The sequence below is a fragment of the Lactuca virosa genome, chromosome 3, assembly GCF_052849685.1.
Source record: "Lactuca virosa cultivar CGN04683 chromosome 3, Lactuca_virosa_CGN04683_v6, whole genome shotgun sequence".
Classification (NCBI taxonomy): domain Eukaryota; kingdom Viridiplantae; phylum Streptophyta; class Magnoliopsida; order Asterales; family Asteraceae; genus Lactuca; species Lactuca virosa.
In genome coordinates, this window is record NC_136428.1 from 58,381,376 (window position 1) to 58,390,896 (window position 9,521).

Below are 9,521 nucleotides of genomic sequence, written 5' to 3' on the forward strand. Positions count from 1 at the left end.
GGACTGACAATGTGTGGCAAAGGGTAGCTTGATGTTAATCATAGATCAATGGAGTGTGTGTGGTTAACCGGCACATTAATTAGGTGATTTGTAACATTGAGTGTACCAAGCTAATTTGCATGGTTATTCACTCCTTGTTTGCGATCCTCGGCATCCCAGTCACAAACTTGAAGGGCACAATCGAGATTTAAACATGCCATTGAAAAGTTTGATGAATCTCAAAGGATCTAGGAATTTTAATCCAATTAAAACTTAATAATCTATTTTGTTTTTCATGGTGGAAATTGGTAAATCGTCATTTACATACCTTCAAATATTTTACAATTGGATTACGACATCCCTCTTCGCAATTGTAAAATATTGTGTTGGGTCCTAAGCTTAATATTTCGTTTTGGGTGTTATATTAAGGACTTAAATCAACTAACTTGAATTTCTCCCTTGTAGTTGTCTAGTTCAGAAAACTATGGTCTTCCCGAATCTTTTGGAAAAAATTTTCCACATGAAGATGATATTTCCCAATATCATACTTCACTTCCTCCACCTCCTCCAATTATTCTCCCTAACCCACATGTTCGAAGACTTGAAAAGTTCAAGGTCACTCAAGCCCTATAGAGTAAACACCAAGACGGAAGGTCTGTGTGTGTACATGTCTTGGATATGAAGTCACACATTGATAGGCTGAGAATGTTGGGTGTCGTTTTCCCGAGGAAGTTGGCTATTGACTTGCTTCTTCAGTCACTTCCCGAGAATGTTGGGTGTCGTTTTCCTGAGGAAGTTACCTATTTGCTTATTGCTGCTGAATCAGCAATGATTTGGCGTAATGATCAAGCAAATTTGATTGGAAAATCTACTTCCCAAGCTTCCATGCACATAGGCAATGACATAGATAGTCCAGAAAAGATCCCTTCTCCTATGGGAAGGGAATTGGCTATGGTCAAAAGATTTGACCATAAGAGAAAAGCCAGTTCTGAGATAGTTCCATGTGCAAATGCGAAAGAGTCCACTTGTTTCTACTGCCATTTGAAGGGACATTGGAAGCGAAGCTGCCCTGAATACCTGAAAGATATAAGAGAAGATAAAGTAAAAAAGGTTTGACTCTACTTCAGGTAAGTCCACTATCTAACTCTATTAAGTTCCTGTTTGTATATTGTTAATACATGATGCGATAAGATTACATTTTGTTGTTTTGTAGGATCAAAGGAAGCTTAAAGGAAAGGCTTTCAGATTCTGATCACAAAGAGATGGATTTCGATCGCATGGTTCGATGATTGGATTTTTGAACTGCTGCTTAAGAGTTATGATAGATTGCTTAGAAATTTAAAATAACATAGTTTTCATTTGTAATTGCATTGTAAGGAAAAGTTTTTCCGTAATTATATAAATAAAGAAAAAACAATTATTTTATCTTATTTTATATTTCCGTGCAATGGCATATGTGAAAATTGATGTTTGTATTTTTTAGCAATATGGATTTGATTCTTTCGTTTGTGGTAGTGTCTAAATTTACCAAATAAGGAAAGATTGTCATCACCCAAGTTTCAGTTGGATAGAAACTTGGAATCATGCAAGTTGTATTGTGTGATGAATGAGAACCTTCATCTTTGGGGAATTAAGACTAATTCCTTGTTCACATGTATATTTGGGTCAAGTGAAGGACTAGGTGATCGGGTACACTTTGTTGTGCACTAGCAGGTCAACCACAAAGAACAATAAGACTATTCTTCATGGTTTAATAAAGTTAGTAAATATGGTTATGCTTACAAGATTAAGTATAATTCTGAGTCATTGAAAAGTCTCAATATATAGCAGAACGAATAAGAAGAATCAAAGTCGACGGAAAGATAGAAGTTTCTCCAATTTGAAAAGATAGGAGAGTACTTGAGTATCGTGTTGTATGATTATCTTAGTGATTATGAAACCATATCACAATTGATCCTCTAAGTACATCTTAGTGCATTTGTATGGCTAAGAAGAGGAATCGTGAATTGTTGAAATGATTAAATCAAGAAGATAAATCATACTTCGTTCCAAAATCAGGTCTTAGAGTCATACTCCAAGATTGTAACTTGAGTGACATAATCTTAAGAAAGCTTTATAACACTTATCAAATGTATAGTAAAATGTTTTCTACTCTTGTACATTTGAAATCGGTAAGCCGTGATGTTTTGGATAAAACGAAGACCAACTAAGACCATTTGTGTGAAGTGTTTGTCATGATAAGAAACTGCACCAACTCTTGAATATTTTTTTGTCAAGTAACGTTTCTTGACAGAGAGAAACTTATATGTCAAGAGACCAGTGGGAGTCTTAAAGATCTTGAAAAAGGTTTCAAGAACTAATCAAGAGTAAACTTATTGTTAATCACTAGCACACGACTTGAGGTTTGTAACCTATCGTGTTGACATATTCTTGTTTCTCTGGCCATTCCAGTTAAAGTTGACTATGCATGTGAGTTTTATGAGTTCTTAATTGTTTGCACAACAACCTGGAAGCAATGGCAGGCCTTTGAGCTGCCAGGTGGCAAGAAATTAAGATTGAACAAGTTCAGTCCTTATGAGTTTGGATTTGTCACTAACCCTATCTTGTGATTATGGTTTTGAAAAATTCACATGGATAGGAACACATACACCATAAAATCTAAGTGTCATAAGGTTTTCTCCAATTCATGAAAATTATTGTGAGGAAACTCTTTCACTAAGTAGATTTTAAAGAGTTAGCAATTGTGATATTTGCATTCTCAAATTCGATTATGACTACGACATTCCTCTTCATAGTTCAAATTGTGAGAAATGGCAAAAGGTCTAAACATTTGAGACTTATTGTTGTAAGTTCTAAAATTGTTTAGACACACATATGAGCTTTCTAATAAAAGGTGTATGAGCTTGGATAAAGGTTTATCGAAGAATCTTATGTCAGAAATCTGAACTTTGGTAAGAAAGTCAATAAAGTATTGATTTCTAGAAGTCCAGCTGATTTTTGGTTTTATGTCACAGCTAGTGGGAGCATAAATGTTATGCAAGTAACAAAATAATTGTTATGCTAGTGGGAGCATAATTATTATGGTAAGTGTTGCAGGTTAGCAATGTTAATTATAGAAAACAAAGTTTTCAATTCGCCAAGTTGCAGGGTTGAAAAGTTGATTTGCTATAATTAAGGGAGAGGAACTTATACTTCATTTCAATTCTAAAAGTTTAGATTGAGACTTTAATCAAATTTAGTAAAGTATTTACATGAATACCATGTTGAAATGTTTCAACATTGGAAATTCTATATATGAAAAATTATAGCAAAAGACTGGTCAAGTATGATGTCTATATGTAAGACATTATGAATCATATCCCATATGCTTTGGGTATAGGGTCAATTGCATATGCTATAATATTCATGTGTTCTAATTTTTCGAAATGTCGAGGGCATTGATAGGGAAAAAGGACTAGAATTGGATATGACTAATGTTTTTAAACAATTATTAAGAACAATCCAAGGTTTGCCAAAGATTGGTTGTTTAGGATAGTTTGAAATATAGTAATAGATGGACCATATTTATGTTATAGACAGGATTCTATTAACAATGAGTTGTCATATGGAAAATATGGAAATGTTTCCATAATGGGAGTTGGATATCAAAATCTATGAGTAAGTTAGAAACTTTCTGCAAAAAGGATGTTCGAAGGAATGTGCTTTGAATATGACACTTCGGATCTATGGAATTGTCTTGTAACAATCTCCAATGGAAAGTTTTGTAATTGAAAAAGTCTCTGTGACTTGTGTACACTGTCATTACAAAAGGATCGATGCATATAAGTTTAGAATCTAACAAATTACAGTAAGTGGCAAGAACTTGGTATTCTTACACTTACGATAAGGATTTGGAATTGTGAAATGAGTACCGTTGGAAATGTTTACAATTGATCTATTTCACAAAGTAAGGACCGTAGGTAAACATAGTGTGCATGCTTGGAGCATGGGATAACTATTGTTTTAATTCAAGTATTAGTTGATACATCGAAACAATATACAATGAATAATGTGTAATCAATATGGTGATTAAATAAAAGGTGTTTTATTTACACTCAAAAGTTTTGGGGCCAAATAGGATTAGTATTATTCTTGTGTTTCACTTTGCATGTTTTGACTACCCGAATAATAAGATTATTCAAACCATCCACAGTCGATTATACGTTGGAAGTAATTATGAAAGAAGACTGTCATGAGTTGGCTTGTAGATTGTCTAAGGCGTTAGACATAGCAAAAGTTTGCTACACCATTCATGAGTGCTCCTGAAATACGATTTGAGTATTGGATTAACCCACGCTCACCTGAATCACTTCATGGAATTTATCACGAGTGATTGTGAGACGATAATATCATACAATCTTCAAACTAAGATATATGAGTTGTTGACTACGACTTGGTTGTGCATTGATGATACGAAAATACATCAGTAACTTGATGTTATAAAACGTATCGTTGTGCATGACTTAATGAGTAGTTATTTCAAGCATATAATGTCGAAGTTTATCTGTTCCTTTTATACTGAGAGGATTAAAAGCGATATCTTGGGCCCCTCGATGATTCTGTTTTGACTATGTGTCGGGCCCGGTCAGAACTAAATTGATGTGTTCAGTTATGTTTTATGTCAGACGAATCGGAAATCGGGAAACATATTGCAGGACAATATGTATGACTATTTTCCATGTATTTTCCGCATAGATATCTTGAGAATAGAGGAATATATGATCCCTTATCTGAAGGACGCGTCGCTGACTATGTCAAAGTTCGAAAGCGGCTTTTGAAAGCTTACGATTGCTAAGTCGGATCCTAAAGTTGCATTCGCAGTTATAGTTATTAGACTTATCCAAGTGGGAGACTGTTGGATTTGGTGTCTAAGCCTATAACTATAACTGGGATGTACTTGACCCGATTGTAGCATGGTCCTTTTGGGTTGCCTTCACCAGTGCAATTTGATAGGATAGACTTTTGAGAATAAGGTTATTTATGATTTATTAATATATTATAAATATAATATATTAATATGAAATCATATTATTTAATTAGTATTGATCAAGAAATAATTTGGAATTAATTTTGTGATCAAAAGAGACTAATTAAACATGTGGGGATTGATTATGTAAATCAATGATTCTCATAGTGTGGGCTAATGATCCATGGTTATTTAGGATGGCCTAAATCAATGAGATAGTCCATGGATAGTCCATGGAGGTTTAACCCATGGAGCCTAAGTAATATGAAAGGTCATTAGGGTTTACAAGGTGTAACCCTAGCATTTTCTACACTATAAAAGGACTCCACTAGAGCCAAAATCGGTTACACGTGACACACCATCATTCTAAGAAGTTGGATATTGATTTTGTGAGAAGTAACTTATTCTCTCAAGCCTCCTCTTGCATATTGGTGTTTGTAAATCATTAGAGGCATCACACTTGGGGTGCTTAAGCTTTCAAAGGTCAAGAACTACAAGTCCTTCTAAGAGGTAAGTCATCTAACTAGTTGTATTGTTCATTTGACAATTTGTATGCTAGTTAGGATATATGCTTTGGAAAATTGAAAATATGCATATGTAATTAAAGAGAACATAGATCCAAAGCATTTAGGGTTGCATGTGCACCATAGGAGTGTTATAGTGCTCAAAACCCAACAGTACCCATATGTACGCGGGGAGTACGTCCGTCAGGGGAAAACTCTAATTTTTTGGGTTTGCACCCTATTTAAACACATTAAGTCCCCCCAAATATTTCACCTTATAAGCCTCCATTGTCTCTTGAGCTATACCTCGAAACCCTAATCTATTTTGCAAAGAGATTGACCTTGCGAGTGTGTTTTGTGTGTGTGTGGTGCATATGGAAGAAGAAGAAGACTTGTAGAGATGCATTGGACAAGAGAGAGCTTGTTGATCCAGAGGTTATTCAACCTTTCTAGCTCATTGGAGGTATAAATCTCCTACCTTTATGAATCCATGTGTTAGATTTAGTTTAGGTCTTGCTTTTATCATATAATGGTCCTTTGAGCCATCCTTGTGAGTATGAGCTACTCTAAGAGCTTAGAATGTTGGATTTCATCATTTTTGATGGTGTTAGTGCATACAAATATCATCTTGATGGATCATGATGAACCATGCAAAGGTTGGTGTCCATTCTTTCAGGATGAAGTGTTTAAGTTGGCTTTGGAACCTTTTGAGATATGCAAAAGCATAAAGTTTGCAACTTTAAGGCTTAATACGTTTTAAGGAGCTTAGATCTGAAGTTGGACGGTAGGTCTTAGTGAATTAAGACCTTAAAAGTAAGCTATGGCCAATCGGGGCATACGTCGGGCATACGTAGGTGTACGTTGCACGTACGCACCTGGGGTCCCGACCTCGCTAAGCACTATAGTACGTCGGGCATACTGATGGTACGCTTAGCGTACTCACTAGAGAATTTTTTGGGCATTTAGTTTCAGGCCACCTTGGGCTTAGGGATTTAGGCCCTAGTTGGGCCATTAGCCTTTCTGTGTTGGGCCTTTATAGATTTGGGACCATAGTGGGCATGGAATGTCTTTTGGACTTTGGGATAGTTTGGATTGTTGTCTTTGTGACTTTTGCTGATATGATTGTATGCTTAGCTGTAGGGGTCAAATGGACCCAATACTGGTTGAAAGATACCGAAAGGGGTGAAATAGACTCAATATCGGTTGAAAGATACAGAAGGGGTGAAATAGACCAAATATCGGTTGAAAGATACTGAAGGGGGTGAAATAGACCTAGTACAGGTTGAAAGATATCGAAAGGGAATGAAATAGACCCAGTTATGTTTTTACTATTATGTATGTATGGTATGTGGTATTTTGGGGGAGCTCACTAAGCTTTGTGCTTACAGTTTTCAGTTTATGTTTTAGGTACTTCCAGCTCGAAAGGGAAGGGCCCAACTTAATCGCACCGCATCCGCTTATGTTTTCGACATTATGTGATTTTGGGATTTATACTATGATATTATTTCACTATGATACACTTTTTATTGTTTTGACATGATTAGTAGATGTTTTGGAATGAATTAAAAATGAAAATTTTGTATGAAAATTTTGGGATGTTACAAGTTGGTATCTGAGCCTTGGTTTGAGGGATTCGGGCATACTCTCGGGTGTGTCTAAACTCAAACTGATGATTTGGTACATTTTCATAAAAATAAGTATTTTATTTATAATAAAAGAAGGGGGTGTGATGCGTGCAATCAACCGCGCTCAAGTAAGTTTTCCCAAAATACCCGTACTTGTTAAATGTTTTATGCTATGATATGAGACGCATGCTAGACTAGAACTAAGGCATGATAGAATGTAGGAGAGATGCCTTTATGTGTCTATTGTATGAGCTTATAGCTTTGTATGCTAGTGTGATATTAGTAATATGATAGGATGACCTGTTTAGGTTATCTTCTTATTTGAATTGTTTTATGCTCGAATGTTACGTGATTTGTGCTTTTAGGAATTTTCATTAGTACCAACTGACTAGTGGACAACCATTTATTTTTGACGACAAATATGGTTAGATAGTAAACTAGTTACATCAGCAATAAGTTTATCAGCATCAGATTTGGCATGTTCCTAGAGAAAAAAATATACATTTTTTAAAATGTTATGTTAAGAATTAGGATATATGATTTTTGGAATCACATTTGGATTCGATGATGAATAATCATTTATTATCTATTCTCTAATTATATTATATAATATAATACCCCGTATGCCTTCTGAAATTCATCAATGTTTTTGTTTGTATCTCATTGACTTTAGTGGCATGACTTCCTAGATCTTTTGATTTTTCCATTAACTTATCAAAGAATTCATTGATGAAGTTGGATATATCCATTGTATGTCCAACACTGACATTAAATCTCTGAAATATTTAAACCAAAAAAAAAAGATAAGATAATAATAAATAAACTCTCATAATAAATAAATAAATAAAAACAGACATGTCGAAGCTCTCTAGCAAAATGTTCCATTTCGCCTTGTTGAGTTGATAAAGAGCCATGAAGTTCATCAAAAATAAAAAGTCCTTCAGATGCTTCTTCAGCTACAAACTGATTCAGATACAACAAGTGTGGTCAATATGTTGACTTTATGGATATAAAATATTGATTAAAAGTACTTACTTTGGCAGCTGTTGGATCAGGCAAACGAAGGGCTTTAAGATAATACCCACAACTTTACTGCTTTCAGCATTAGCCTGCAATGTTCGAATAAAATAGAATATAAGTAAACCATATATAAAACAAACGGTTAAAAATAAAAGGGAATAATAAGTAATAACTTACAAGATTTCCAATGGATAATGGAGTTTGCATTCTATCACGTTCTATAGCAGTTACCATAGATGAAGACGCATTAGGGATCAGACCTAATGGGCCAGTGCTTGAAGGCTGCAAAGGGGAGGGGTATTAGATATTCATGAGAAAAATATTGAATATTAAATATAAATGAGGTCAAGAAAATTACTTTGACTGAATCAGAAAGTGCTCGGGTCTGCTCATGCGCTTGACTCTCTAGCATCCTTACCATGCATTGCCCATCATTATTTGCCAATATTATAAATCCATTGTCACTTGTGGATACTACCAGTAATGGGCTCCTTCACTTTCATTCCACTCAACTAAATGGGCTTCACCTTCTTTACTTGTTCCACAAGATAAGGGCATCATAATCTACCCTTGACCCCAAACAATCATACAACCACGCTTTGATTTTCTCATCAATTGTTGTTTAGAATATAAACTATACAAAATAGGGAAAAATCAATGCTTTTTTATGCTATGTAATGTTTGTTAAATATCAGGAAAAAAAGGATAAAGAAATAAAAGGAAACTTGCATGTATTTGTTCTTTAGAGTGAGGACATACAGAACAAAAAATCACCTGTAAGAACATCTCTGAACATACAGAACAAAAAATCACCTGTTAGTATTCCTGCATTACTGTCTTTGCTCTATCTGACATGGAATGTTGTCTTCCGAGAGTTGGGCGTATCATTGGCAGGGCTGCACTTGATGGAACATCTCTGAACAAAAAATCACCTGTAAGAACTATGATCATTATAGCCATGAACAAATATCCCCACTCATCCTTCCAGTATTAGGTACTTAGTAATCACCTGTAAGGGAGAGTGGCACATGGCGTAAATAGCATGAAGTAAACGTTCTTGCACCAAAGGGCGAGTACATGGAATAAAAGCAAAAAGGCTATCAATATCTTCATCAGATTGGAATAAAGAAACAGGGGTATTTTCGGAATTCTAGAACATGGTTGATGTGGCAAGATGCATGATGATTGGTGCTACCTCATCTTGTAAAGAATGGGATGATGTGTGATTGTAGAGAAGATTGACCAATGGAGTTACAGAACCTTATGTGATCATTTGGGTGCTGTTTTTTTCTAAAGTTGAGACTACAAAGTGCTTTAGCTGCTGTTTCTTTCATTCTATGATTTACATGTGAAACTAAGTCAAGAAGTGGGCCCAGTGCACCTTTTTCA

General features: G+C 35.1%; 1 long non-coding RNA gene across 1 annotated transcript; it reads right to left on the bottom strand.

Moving 5' to 3' along the window:
* Nucleotides 1–8,187: 8,187 nt before the first annotated feature.
* LOC145162334 (uncharacterized) lies at nucleotides 8,188–8,730 on the bottom strand. The gene is made up of 3 exons (XR_013739043.1): nucleotides 8,491–8,730; nucleotides 8,310–8,414; nucleotides 8,188–8,221 (listed from the first exon to the last, which is right to left on the bottom strand). It is a non-coding gene; the product is annotated as an uncharacterized LOC145162334 (long non-coding RNA).
* Nucleotides 8,731–9,521: the final 791 nt, after the last annotated feature.